Raw genomic sequence first — 14,330 nt, 5'->3', positions numbered from 1 at the left:
AGGAATATTGCCAAGCACAGGGCATCTGCTTTTATCACAAGGGAGAGGTGGTCCTGCCCACACAGACCCAGCTCTGCCCCGAGGAGAGGCTCACAAAGGAATGGGTTGAAGCCCTGAGGTTTGCTGGCAGGATGAAGGAGTCCCCCAAGGCAGGTTTGGTTTTACAATTCCATGGCCAAGCAGATTTTCGTGGTACCACACTCTTGGCCCTACTAAGATCCCAGGCAAGCTCAGCTGAACACTTACCATAAATTAGGGCCATCTCCTGGCCCTCTCAAGAGTAGGGCCCTTTAGCAGAGCCACCATTATCCCAATATGTCACAAAGCATATGCAGAAACACGAGAGCGCTGCCAGAGTCCAGGGTAAAAATCCAGCTCCATTCTCTCCAAGATTGTTTTAGCTGGGATGCTCCTTGAACTGGAACCACAGAAATAACTTGCCAGTGAGAAACCCAGACCTTTAGGTGCAATCCAGGTATCCATCCTAATTCAATTTTCCTGAAGAAGCAGAGTGTACCAGGACAATCAGAAAAGCAATCTGTAGCTTTCCTCTGATGCCTCACAGCAGCCCTAACGGAAGAGCCACAAATGAGATGTCCTCCCCCACACCAAAATGAGATTTTAGCAAAGCCCACCTCCACAACAGATTAATAAATATGCAGACAGTTTGTGCCAAAAAACTCAGATCCAAATTCCCTTAGAGACGGGGCAGAAGGGGATGAGAACCCACTTTGTAACCTCTGTGTCTGGTACAACAGAGGTTGTTAACAGCCAAGTGCACCAAACTTCAAAGGGGTTGAGAGAGGATCTGACCCTCTCTTCCCTATCATTTTTGTGCACTTTGGATTTCACTCCCACTGAGGCACCCACAGTGCCCAGCTGGCTGAACAGGAAGCTGATAAGCTCAGGGTATCACCAGTTTAGTGTGATAATCACAGTAGGCATGGCCTAGCAAGGAGAAGGACAACAAGGGAACCAGCATCACCCCCATGGATCCCATGGTGGAGCCCCCTCCTCTTGTCTGTAGCATTCCCTTCTAAATGGGATAACGGCACTGCCTGGCTTCCATGGACCCTGGGAGGAAGGGGAAACACACTCAGCTGCTCAGGCACTGTGCTCACAGGAGCCAGGCAGGCCTTTCACCCAAGCAGCACATTAAATATAAAAGAGAAGTCACCATGGATGTTAATGTATGGCATCGGGATTTATTCCCCCCTCCTGTTCTCAGCACCACGTGACAACATTAATTAAATGTGTTTCTGACCCTGCTGCGCTTCTTTAAATATTTGCCATTCTCCACAAGCAGTGTTTGGTTAATGAAATGAAATTAATGAGCTCATTAGATTGTGCTGTAATCTTTCAGATGCGAGCCCAGCGCTCGGAATCACTGCTGCCTTTCTCCGCTCTCGCGCTTTAACTTGGCGCATTCAGCTCCACAAGCAACGGCTGAACAGGGCAGTAATCAATTAACAGGGCAGCAGCCACAGGAAGGGAAGGAGGAGACACCAAGGCCAACGAGAGGCAGCTTGGTGACTTTCCCACGGGAGCTGATCCCGTGGTTCCCGGCGGTCCCTGGCACACACAGCTTCGTTTGGCGCGTGCTTCTCCAAGGTGAGGATCAGCTACAGGAGCCTGACGTGGCAGGAGCTGAATCCATGGCTACATCCACTCCAATTTGTATGGGAAAGCCAACAAGCCTTGGGAAAGAAGAACTGGGCTTAGAAACTTCCAGACATGCCTCTAGCAGCAGCCCTGGCTCTGGCTCAGACACAACAAGGGCCGCACTCCCCGAGGCCACAGGCTTGCTCCCCACCAGTGATCCCTAAACCTCTTCCTGGAGCAAGAAATCCCATGGGGCCCATGTCCCTCCACCAGGCAGCTCCCCACGCTCTCTTTGATGATTGCTCACCCTGATTCTCCCCATGCTGATCCAAACAAAGCTCTGGCATCCAGCCTTTCCCACATTCCCCCCCAGCTCAGAGCAGAATCTGCACCCTGGTGTCCACCACTCAAGTACAGCCCCAGGGGCAGCAAGGGAGGCTCTTTGCCTTTGGGCTGCACCAACTCACCAAGCCAGCATGATTCCCACCTTTTTTCTCTTTGAGCAGGAAGGATTCTCCCCAGAGCAATGCTCTGTTTTCCTATTGTCTTGTGAAGCTTCGTCAAAGAATTAACTCAGATCAAAGAGTCTCCACAGCAGCACGAAATCCCCCCCGACGGACAGGGAAAGGAGGAGGGGGTGGACAATAAGACAAAAAACGCTCCAGTAAATCTCTTTCCAAGAAAGCAAATGGGGGTTGTTTCTGCATTCACATAAACCCCACAGCTCAGAGCCTCTGTTAGCTATGGTGACTCCCAGTAGCTCCAGAGGAATTCCGGGTAGGAAATGTATGCAAATCGAATTCTCTCCGTGGCTGTACTCACCAACAGATTGGATCACAAAGCTTTATCAGTCTTCAGTCCCTGGGATTTTGTCATTTACCTTTTAGCCCAGAGGTCACATGATGGTGAGCCAGGCGTGCTGGGATAAAGCAAGAGAGTGATGAGCACAGATGGGAGGGAGCAAGAGGAATGTTGAATCACTGAAAAATCTCCAGATCAAAAAAGAAAATGATAACCCAAGTCCCCACAAAAGCCTCGAGGAAAGCAATGCCCCAACCACTATTGCAGAGCATTAGAAAAGAAAAACATCATTGTGCTTATAGGTGGCAGGACCAAAGATGGAAAACCCAAATTCACAGTATTCCCACACTCATCAATTGCACCAACTTCCTGCATACAAAAGATGATCTCAGAGGATTCTTGAACTGTCCCCCCTCTGCATTTCAGGGGATTATCCCATGTTAACTGGAATAATTGTCTCTATATGCTTGTCCAGGTGGACATCACACCCCCAAAATGCCAGGCTGAGTTCAAACATCTCAGGGTTAGCCAGGTCTTTCACAACCCTTCACATCCTACCAGCCCACCCAGCGAGGTTTGACTTTGCTCTGCTTTAAAGGATCTGGACAACCCTGCCTTTGGTGACTGATGATTAAACAGAGAGAAAAGCACAGCTATCATTTATCCACGACCTTGGAAGGGCTGCAAATAACACTGGCTGGCTGATGGCAGGTCCCCTGGCCACAGAGTGGAGGAGTGGCTCTCAAGGGCAGCAGGGAGAATAAATCCAGAGGCCAAGCTGACAGCTCCCCCCATTCTGCTGCAGAGAGGAGCTGCACACACCTGGCAGGTGGGAGAGATCACCTGAGGCACTGGGAGATGATGCACAGAGGATGAGCAGGGGTGGAGAGCTTCCACAACTCCTGGACAACCCTGGAAACAGCAGTGCTGGACCTCCAAGGGGCTTTCCACCAGCAAACTCAGCAGCAAAGCTGTGGGAGACTCAACAAGGGCACACGGGCAGCCATTCATTTCACTGAGGATGGCCTCTGAGATGGTGTTTGCTGGGAATGAGTTACTCCAAAAGGGAAGGTAAGTGAGTCTTTCCATCCCAGGGCAGTACAAACAGCATTTGTCACCACATTCATATCATATACCTGAGTTTACAGCTGGATACTGCCTTCCATCTCCCTCCAGAGGCAGCCACAGCACAAAAATCAGGTACCCATCTGCTAACAGAGCTGATTTTGCTCTTTGCATGCTGTACAGAATCCATTGACAGGGGGGCAGAGCACGGCCAAGCACACCAGCAGGCTGGTTTGTGCACCTGGGAGGGTTCAGGGCCAGGAACCCATTTTCCAGAAGCCAACACCACCCTTCCCATAGGTTTGGGGCCCCAGCCCGTGCTCACAGAGCAGCCATGCCTCCTGTCTTCATCCTTGTTTAGCTGTGTGAACAACACTGCTTCCACAGCCTTGCTTTGTTTCAAGTGGGTGAACAAATCTTCAATTTTGTTTAAAATCAAATCAAAATTCAAATTTTGGCTCAAGTACTGCAGCCTGCTTATGCTTCAGCCTGGCTCCCACAGCCTGAGTGAATTAATGCCCACAGACCTGTGAGTATCTCCTGGCAGGTGACTTTGCCCTCACCCCTTGCCCTTTGTTTTTCCCCCACGGATGGGGAGCTGCAGGGATGCACAGCAGCCCAAGCAGGAGGTGCCTTTGTGGCAGCAGGAAGCAGAGCTGGGATCCACGGGGCGGGTCTGGTACAGATCCTTACAAATGCAACTGCTCTTCCGAAGTGTATTTATATCTTATCTGTGCTGTTTACCCATATGTTCAATAAATCATTATTCATTATCTGATAAGGTGCTTGCAGGGAATTTCTAAGCCAGGCTTACAGTTAGCACGGGGTGCGGGACACGCTGGGAATACAAATGGAAAAATAAACAGAGCATCTGTCTCCAGCGAGACTGCTGTGCTGCCAGGGGACTGTGGTGACATTGCCAGCCAGGAGACCAAAGGCTGGGTCACCCGGCCTGCTGGGCTGGGCACAACAGGCCTGTGTTATGTATAACAGCCTCCTTTTCAGCTAATTACACATCCCAGATCCCTGCCGGTGATAGAAGTGACACTACAAAGTGAGCCACGTTCCCTCTCTTCTGCTCCTCATTCATCTCTGCCCTCACCACAGCCAGGCAGAGCCAGGCTGTGCTCCTCAGCATCCACAGGAACCCTGCAAAAGCTTCAGCCTGGGGGCAACCAGGGGAAAACTGGGGGTGTAGATCTGAGTTTGAACAGGAAAACTCCTCTTTGTGCTGTCTGTGACGCAGGCATAAAACCAGAGGGGAAGTACTAGACCAAACCCAGAGCCAGCTCTGACCTTGTCCACTCCTTTCACCTGTTCCAGCATGAGAAGGAGACATGGGAAGCACCTGGAGATGTTGTTCCACAGCACATCCCAACTCCTGCTCTCTCCCCTCTGATTCTCCCTCCAACACCAGGAACCCAAAGTGCCTCCATTTAGGCCTGGCAAAGCCTTACCATGGCCTTCAGTGCACCCATGGCCTCTCACAGCTCAGCTAATCCAAGGATTAGCTGCACTGGATGGATATTTCCATGTGGAGTAGGGGGAGGAAAGTGGAGGGAGAGGGTAGGGAGTCAGGTTCAAGTCATGTGAACACCAGCCCCAGCACGGCTTCAAAACAGCCTACAAGGAAGTGTGACATCCAATTTCTTGGGAAGGGGAGGCAGAACGGTAATTAAATTTCTGATCTTGTTAGCCAATTTCTCCAATCACTGCCCCTGAACTGGAGAAGGGGAAGGGAGAGGGGAGACGTTTGCGTCAGCGACGCTTGTGAGGGAAATTAGGTTTTCACGGATTATTGGGTTAGTTCCACTTCTCCCACTTTTTAATTTATTTGTCTGTATGTGCTGCAGAGCTGAAAGGCCGAGAATTTTTCCCCCCTTTTTTTTAATTAAAATCTGTAGTTTTGGAAGATGAAAACTTTGGAAGGGGGGAAGACTGCAACAATATATCCATGTCAGCCAAAATCTACTTCCCTCCCAAACTTTTGTTAATCCCTCTTCAAAACAAGAGACTAATAAGATCTCTCACTAGCACTCAAAATAGCCTCTGGATATTTATATAAAAGAAAAAAAACTTGTTAAGGAACTTTTTTCTATCTGAAAAAACAGAGCTCGCTTGCTTACCTCTACTTGCAGGTTAAGGTTTGGGTTGTTCTTTTTTTTTTTTTTTTTAATTTTCCCTTAATGCTACAAAAGAAATTCCAGAATTGCTGCCTGTGCAACCCTGGGCCTCTATTATTTCTCAAAAGACAGTAACACTGCCCCTCTTTCCAATTTCCTTAGAAATAGAAGAGAAGACTAAAATGTGCCTATGGGCAGTGTTCAAGTAAATTATCTGTATGATTATTTCCAACTGCCTGCTGCGTGGTTTCCTAGGAACAATGCCAAGGGGCTATTTTGTTTAAGGTTTTTGAATTTGGGATAAAAGAGAAACAGTGTAGTTCACACAGTGCCCAGACTTCCACCTTGATGAAAGGTTTGGAAAGCAGGAAAGGCTGCACTGCTCAGCCTTAGCTGGAGGAGGCTTGCAAAGGTATCTGGGAAGCCAACAAAGCCTGGAAAGAACAACTCCTGGAAAACAAAGCAGCACAGCTGCAGTGGGAAGGAGCTGGGGAAAGCTCTGGCCAGAGAATCATTGACTTATTAAGGTTGGAAAAACCTTCAAGATCATCAAATCCAACTTTCAGCCCAATCCCACCATGCCCATATTTCCAAGTGCCACATCTGCTTCATTTTTGAACATCTGCAGGCAGTCTGTTCCAGTGCCTGACCACCCTTTCTGTGAAGAAATTTCCCCCAATATCCAACCTGAACCTCCCATGGTACAACTTGAGGCCCCTTCCCCTTTTCCAAGTGCTTGCATCCCACAATGACCAAGGACAGTGTGTCAGTGCCTGGGTGGGATCAGGAGCCCTTGGGACCACCCCACACCTCGAGGCAGTGCTGGCCAAGCACTCTGAGCTGACCCATCCACAGATATTTGGAAAGCAGAGTTGGGCTGGTTCTTTCCCCTTTGCCCAGTCAGCACTGTGGATCACGTCCACCCACCAGCCTGCCCGTGAGGGAAATCCACACCCATCTCACCCTGAAATCTTTACTTCTAAATCACCTTTTACAGGGATAGACCCATGGATGAGACCCCTCATGTGGGACAGAAAAGTGCCCAAGCCAAGATCACATAAACCTTCCAAGCAGCTAAGTACAAAAGCCCAGACTTATCCCATCCCACCTACACCAAGCCTGGTCTGTTTTCCATGGAGAATGGAGGTGACACCTCCAGGCAGCGGGAGAGCTGGCCAAAGGTAACTTCCAGAAAGGCTTTAAACAAAGCCAAATGCACACAAAAGCAGCACCGTGCTCTTCCTCCACAATCAGGGTGAAAACTGAGGGTGAAGCCCTGATTAAGATCCTCATCATGGCCCAGCTCCGAGCTGACCCGCCCTCATCAGGCTCTGCACTTTGGAAAAAGCTAATTCTGATGGCAGCAAAGAGGAAGGGAATTTACACTGCTCTGCTGTGACCCAGACTTCACAGCCATTCAAAGTGAGCAGCCACAGCCATTAAAAACTTCACTTCATGCACTGAAGAGGCTCATAAAGAGAGTGTGAATTCACAGAGCACTGGCTCAGAAAGCCCATTCCCTGCCTGTCCCACAGCCTGCCTTTGTCTGAAATATGGAATAAAAGGGAGCTTCATATTTTACTTCAGGCTTGTTTCGCTCTCCCCTTGTTTTCTCTGCAGGCTGACTAAAGAGGAAGTGATTTATAAGGGGAAAACAAGGGGAAGTGGTTCTAATTAATTGGCCATAACCGTTACAGCTGTACTGGCATCCAGCAAACAGAGGGCAACAGTGCCCAGGCAGAGATGCAGTACCCTGAAAGAGTCCACAATAATCCTGCTCCAAGCCAGAATAAAATCAGTTTTTCCCTCATGGTTCTGGTACAGACCCTTTGTCCAAGGGACCTGGCACCTGAGCTGTCATTTTCCACACAGAGCCAGCAGGAGAGGGGAGCTGAAAGGGGTCCCCAGCTCCAACCTCTCTTTGCAAACCCTCCCTTCCCTTTCCGAGGAGGGCTCAGAGTTCATTTTCAGTTCAGCTCAAGTTCAGGGTGTAAGGAGAGAGTCCAGCTAAAGAAATCTCAACTTCAAGCCTAGGATGAGAAGCTTTACCAGAAGGCTCCCTCAGCCCCTTCCCTCTCCCAGCTGGGAGGAGAACAGGGGGCTCCTGGGGCTCTGCAGAGCTGAGGGAAACAGAAAGGCTATTTTGTGTCCAGCAACAAATGTGTTTGTTCTGCTTTCAGCAGCGTTTTGGCCAGGAGAAGTGGCCTCGTGGGAGCCATACATCACACATTGCAGGTGCCTGGCTTCAGGAGGGGGAACCTCTCCAGCTTTCCTAACTGCGAGTGCCAGAAGTTCTGTATCCAAAGTTCATCCTGACCTCAGAGGGTTGGCCCGCTCCGTGGGAGGAAACAAAGCCTGGGCATAATCAGAACAAGCTCATAATTAAAAGTGCTCTCGCCTTTATGAGCTCCCAGGTCGCAAAGCTGCCACGGGAGAAGCTGTTTCCATTTTCCCTCACTGCACAGGGAAGGAGCAGCCTGGCAGGTGCCAGAGCCTGCTGTTTGCAGAGGGCAGCCTGCTGTAACCCCACCAGGTGACCCCTGGGAGTCTCTGTATGGGCATTTTTATGGGTGGAAGGTGTGGGGAGCAGTTAACCAGGACAGCTTTTAATAGGGAAATCCAGTAATAGCAGGGAAAAGAGTGCAAAATTCAAACAGTGCTGGGCATTCCCACTTACCAGAGGCACTGTGTCCTCAGGAAGAAAGCCAGCTGTCCCACAGGAGCAGACACTGTAGCTCAGAGAGTGCGATAAGCTCCAGCTTCTGTAACAAGCTAAAAAAAAAGACACCAATATTTGCCCAGCACTTTGCTGGGGCTGAGCTCGATTATGCTGTGCCGTGAGAGATTAACACAGCCAGATTGCTTTGTGGACTCACTGCTTCCCCACGGCCCCAGGCAGATTTTCCTCTTCATGCTTTGGAAAAGGTCTCAGGACGTGAACTCGCGTTCAGCAGGGAGCCTGAGCAGCTCCAGGGGGATGCTATTTCCTCTCCACCTGGGATCCAGGCAAGCCAGCACCTTTCCCAGGGAGTCTGGCTGATCATCTGCTCCGGGTGGGGCAGGGACAGCCACAGGCAGGACTCTGTGTCCAGATCCCAGAGCAGCCCCATGTCTCTGGGAGGTGGTTGGCCCTTTTTCCAGGCAAGAGACTCCAGTTCCCAGGAGGAGCAGCAGATCCCAGCAGCTACAGGGAATGAAAAGCAATTTCTGTGCTTTCTTGGCAGTTTCTGCTATGCCAGTGGGAAAAGCAGAAGCCACCCCAAAGAAAAGGCCACTGTACCTGGCTGGTGTGATGGGATGCTCCTGCAGGGAAGCAGGTGCAGCAGGATCTCTGGGGAAAAGGGGAAATGGCTCCAAATGGAAGAACCCCTGGGAAGTACTGAGGACACTGGCACAACCACCAAAGCCTATGCTGTGCCACCTTGAGAAAGGAGATTATAAAACAGCTGAAGGGGGGAAAAAAAAGAAAAAATTTAATTTAAAAATAATTAATCACTGCAATTCTTTGAGGACAGCTCATGTGCCCTTGCAGGCAGCTCAGCAAAAACAGCTCCTGAGACAGCAGAGTGACACACAGGAACAGGGGACAAAGAGATGCTCAGGGAAGGGGCAGGATGGAGTTGTCCTGATGTTAAGAAAATTGTGTTTTTATTCCAGAACTCAAATTAGACCAAGAACAGTATAAACCAAAGTGAAGGACAAGCACTGCTCTAGGAGTGAAACAGCTCCCTATTATCAGCTCAGGTAAGGGATAGAGCTCTTGTCCAGGCAAGAACAGTGGAATGGGACATTAAGCAGCAGTCAGACAAAACCTGCTGCTTTTGGCTGCAGCAAGCAGCCCACACTGCTGGCAGGTGCAGGGGGAAAGGACTTCATCCTGTTTTCCAGAGAAAAGTCAAACCCAGCACCTCTGGTGACCCCTCTGGAGAGGAGGGGCTGGCTGTTACCAAGCCCCAGGTACCCAAAGTCCTGCTGGGGATCCAGAGGGACGAGGGCTGGGCAGAGGTCACGGCCAGGGCGGGTGGCTGTGCCCTGCCCCTACAGCAGGGTGGGCAGCGACAGCTCTGCCAGGGACAGGGACACCCCTGGGCAGAGGCAAAGGCTCCTTGGCCCTGAGGGCAAAGTCAGCACCACTTTGGAGGCTCAGAGATGTCCAGGGATGGAGGGGACATTCCGTGGAGGAGAAGGGCCAAGGAACGTGTGAGCAGCTGCTCCCGTGTTTGCTCAGCTGCCCAACCACTGCTGGGGAAGAGGAGAGGTTTTAGCCTGGGGTAGTCATTCCTCATGTGTCAGACTGCAAGCAGAGGTTTGGAACACTCAGTGTAGGCTCGAGACAGCACCTGGGGAGGGCTCAGCCCATGCAAGACAAGCTTTGCCAAGATCTTGCTCCTGCTCCTCTAACAAACAATGTAGTTTACTCACGTTGTGTTGGCTGTTAGTAAGGAAGGGTGAGCGATCCATGACCAGCAGCAGAGCCAAGGGCATGAAAATTATTCTCTCCTGGGCTGTGAGCAGGTTTTGAACCCACAGCCATCACCAGACAATGGTGGCCTTCACCATTAGCTGCCACCACTTAGCCCTGCCCTTGGCAAGACTGGAATTCAAGAATCATTCTGCAGAATTTCAAGCAAGCAAATCCCAAATCCAGCACACAGGTCCCTTACAGAAGGCAGGTTTGGTTTCAAGAGCCCTGCAGTAGAAATGCAGAGCAGTTTCTTGCATCCCATCCCTCCCTGCAGCCCAGCCTGCAGGCTCCAGGATGCACAGCCCTTCCACACAAGGGTCCTCTGGCACAGGGGAGCCCCCATCTGCTCCCAAAAAAAGCAGGTTTGGAAAGGGTGGGAAGATTTTTCTCCTGCTGGAAAACAGCTTTGTGAGGTGGTGGGGTGAGGACCTGTCAAGATGTGAAGGCTCCTGTTCCCAAGGCAGCAGGCAAGGCTGGACCATGGACATTCATCCAGCCCTCAGCTCACACCAGGCTGCTCTTGAGCATCTAAGAGGCACAACAGGGTCAGCCACAGGTACACACACTCCTGAGAAGCAACTGCAAGTTATGCAAGGCTCTGCCAGGCCAGAACTGAATCACTGGAGCTCAAACTTCCACCAAAAAAAGTTCAAGCATGAGACAACCCTGGGTAACAAAATCCTTGACCTGCACATCTCTCACTCCAGCAGAGCCTCTGCTGAACAGCACCACGACTGCTGTCATGGCTTGCATGGCACAAGTACCCATGAGAAGCCACCCTTGTGGGGAGCAAGGGTCTGGCTTGCATGATACAGGCAAGAAAAGGGTGTTCACAAGCTCAAGAAGCACAAGAACAGGCAGCAAATTAGTGACAGACCTCCAGGACCTTGTCTTGAAAGGAATCATCCTCTGCTCCTCTCCATCAGCTCCTGCTGAGTGCTCCCACTGATTGTGCTCCTCAGAGAACTTGGAAGAGTGGCTCAATCAAATCTCAGCCAACATCACTTATTTTTCAAAAGATTTTGGATGTATAATCAAATTTTTAACACACACCCACCCCCACATACATTTTTCAAGCATTTTCCCAAATTCCTGGAGGCTTTCACTTTTCTACCCCAGCAGAAAGGGACACTTCCACCTGATACAACCCTTGGTACAGGATTTTGTAGATAGCAAGCAGGGAGAGGCAGGATCACCCACTCTGATGCCCATTTATAACATTCTAAACATCTTTTCAAGCCCTGCTTATATCAACCCAACTGTGGTAAAACACACAAGGCACCAGGCAGAATCAAGGGGAAATACATGTAAGGGGAATTATCTGGGAAGCCAATGAGTGCACATAGCAGACACAGTTTGGGGAATCTCAGAGTCACAGAGATCAGATACCCAAAACATGAATCCCAGAAACAGCTTACTCCCACCTATAATGAGGAAACAGGATCCACCCTGTGCTCAGATTTCTGTTCCTTGCACTACCACCAGTGCCAGCAGAATTATCTTCCAGCAAAACCCCATCCTTACCAGACTCTTCTTTCTGCAACCACTCAGGTGGAACTAAGAACAGCTCAGCTGGAAGGAGCCTACAACCATCACCTCATCCAAGAGCCACTTCAGGGCTGGCCAAAACTTAAAATGTGTTATTAAGGCCATTGCTCAAATGTTCCTTAACCACTGACAGGCTTGAAGCAGTAGGCACCTCTCTAGGAAGGTTCTTCCAAGCACAGAGAGGTTGTTCCAGTGCTTGACCATCCATATTCATGTCCCTGGACATCCTTTTCCAATGGTGGAGTCCAGAAGTGGGCACAGCACTCAAGCACCACCTCTAAACACAGAGGGATACCCACCTTTTTTGCCATCTGTGTTTTCCCTGCCCAGGATGTGGTTTGCCCTCGTGGCTCTGCTGGCTCCTGTGGAGCTGCTGCCCCACACACCCCCAAACCTTTCCTGCAGGGCTGCCCCACACACCCCCAAACCTTTCCTGCAGGGCTGCCCCACACACCCCCAAACCTTTCCTGCAGGGCTGCCCCACACACCCCCAAACCTTTCCTGCAGGGCTGCTCCCCAGCCATTCCCCTCCCAGTTTCTCATTAGAACTGCCAGTTCTCTTGTCCCTCACAACAGTCAACAGCACCTACCAGTTTATTATCATCAGCAAACTCACACGTGGTGCATTCAGCTCCTGTATCCAGATCACTGACAAAAATACCGACCAGAACTGGGCAGGAATGTGAATCCATGATACGTGCACCTCATGATTTCATGTCCTTTAAATGCCTTTAATAGTGCCCAGTGTGATCCTCTCCATTTTGTTTTTCCCAGGCACTGAGCTTAGGCTGACAGGGCTGTAGGCTCCTGTGCTTTCCCTCACGCCCTCCTTGCAAACTGGAATAATTCTGGCTGCCTTCCAGTCAGCTGGGACCTCCCCAGCCTCCCAAGACCTTTGTAGAGGACATGCTCCAGCTCCTCCAGCACTCTGGGATGAATCCCATCCAGCCAGGTCAATTTATGGATGTACAGCTGATGATAACTTGCTGCTGATTCTCGTTAATCTTCATGCAGCTCTCAGTGGGAGGGGTTGATTGAGCTGACCTTGCTGAGGGTGCTTGCACAGATTCCTCCTCTTCTACCACATCAGGCCCCTGCCCACCAGCTCCAGGAAGAGCAGCTCATCTCCCTGGTGGGCTCCCAGCACGTGGAATTCCTGTGGTTTGTGTGCTCACAGCTCGGCCCTGCTGGCAGGACACACCTCCCCATCCCACCACCTGAGGAAAAAACACTGATCCACACTGCAAGTTTTCCCTCCAGTAAAATCTGGGAGCTTTCCTAACCTGACATCTAATAGGCAGCAGAGCAGTGTCCCTAAAAATGTGGGTCAGAGCACTATTGGTACACCTGTTTTGAAATAAAACCATGAAATACAGTATGGAATTGTCCCTGAGGAATCTCCACGGGCCACAGCAATCCAGCAGGATAGAGCCAGAGTCTGTGGACATAGAGCTGTGAAGAGCAAAGCCCTGATTCTGCAAGGTGTCCTTGGAGCCCCATTATTTGTGATTAATAAGGCATGATGCAAACACTTAGTTAAATCAGATTAGATCAATAGTACACCATGAATCACTTCTATAGGTTTCCTATAATATTTATATAGACTGCAGTTATCAGCAAGAATCTCCTGTAAAATTGTCTGTGCTGAAATTTATTTGAAAAAGTACCTTTTATACTCTATTAAAAAAAGCAAACTGACTTTTTTATTCTCTCGTAGAGCTGAACTTCCCAGGCAAAAGCTTGGGGAACAGCATGTGGCTTTGCAAAACAAACATTTTGAGACTGCTGCCTGTTTTATCACCTCCTGGAATGGGAATTCCACCTCCATCCCTGCTCCTCCTCAGCCTCTTACACACGTACAGTGAAAAAGAAATGTTTTAGCTATCTCTGCTCACTGTTGGGAGGGCACAAGCAGGAGTGTGACGGAGCCAGCAAGGGGTGGGAAAGCCAGCACACTTCCACACGGGTCCAGTAATAACAAAAAAACACCATGGCAAAGATTTTCATGGGGTTTCAGAAACTCCTTGTGCACTAAATCAAGGCAGTGAATTTACAGCAAATTAATGAAACTAATTTTCTGACTAGAATCATCATCTGTGAATTATTGTGTCTTTACTCATTAAATAAATTATCTATGTCTTCCAAGACATTAAGAATGCATCATAAATTACAGCCCTTCATAAATAATTTGCTTTTTGCCTGGGTTTAAATATAGAAGGAGAATAAAGCAAGAGGAAGACAAGAATACAAGAGATAAGAAAAGCAAATAGGCAAAAAAAAAAGGGCACAAAGAGAAGGGAAGTGAATAAAACTGAGAACAAAATGAGTGAAGAGAGGAAAAAAACAGGTGAAAATGGAGACATGTGTCCAGCTCAGAAGGGAAGGAAATGAGGAAGGAAAAAAGGAAGCGAGGGATGAAAGAGGACGGACAGGACAAATAGCCCTGTGCAATATTTCAGGTCGGTGTTAATTGCGACTCGGTGAACATGGCAGGAAATGAAGCGCCAATATCCAAAGGCTCTCGTGACTTTTATAAATGATTTCATTCCCATTGAGCTTGTTCCATGTCAATGAGTACAAACATTCTGTCTGAGAGATCTCTGCAAAGGGACGCCAGCAAGGGAAGCACACTTTGTCATGGAGCAGTGACAGCGGTGACTGAGGGCCCCAGATCTGTAAATGACAACAGAAACCATGGCTGACTTGTCAAAGAGGGGCAAAGCACA

At 49.6% G+C, this 14,330-nt stretch overlaps 1 protein-coding gene and 2 long non-coding RNA genes across 3 annotated transcripts in view; 1 reads left to right on the top strand and 2 right to left on the bottom strand.

Moving 5' to 3' along the window:
• Positions 1 to 1,844, bottom strand: part of LOC135309530 (uncharacterized) — a 50,019-nt gene extending 48,175 nt beyond the window's left edge. Inside the window, exon 1 of the long non-coding RNA XR_010369752.1 lies at positions 247 to 1,844. This is a non-coding gene — a long non-coding RNA (uncharacterized LOC135309530). The remainder of the gene's footprint in view (positions 1 to 246) is intronic.
• ANAPC13 (anaphase promoting complex subunit 13) overlaps positions 1 to 14,330 on the top strand; it is a 264,408-nt gene that overhangs the window by 43,506 nt on the left and 206,572 nt on the right. The window lies entirely within an intron of this gene.
• Positions 1,850 to 8,742, bottom strand: LOC135309534 (uncharacterized). The gene is made up of 3 exons (XR_010369756.1): positions 8,468 to 8,742; positions 8,269 to 8,363; positions 1,850 to 2,521 (listed from the first exon to the last, which is right to left on the bottom strand). It is a non-coding gene; the product is annotated as an uncharacterized LOC135309534 (long non-coding RNA).

This window comes from Passer domesticus, chromosome 11 (genome assembly GCF_036417665.1).
Source record: "Passer domesticus isolate bPasDom1 chromosome 11, bPasDom1.hap1, whole genome shotgun sequence".
Classification (NCBI taxonomy): Eukaryota; Metazoa; Chordata; class Aves; order Passeriformes; family Passeridae; genus Passer; species Passer domesticus.
This window is presented reverse-complemented; position numbering and strand designations above follow the sequence as displayed.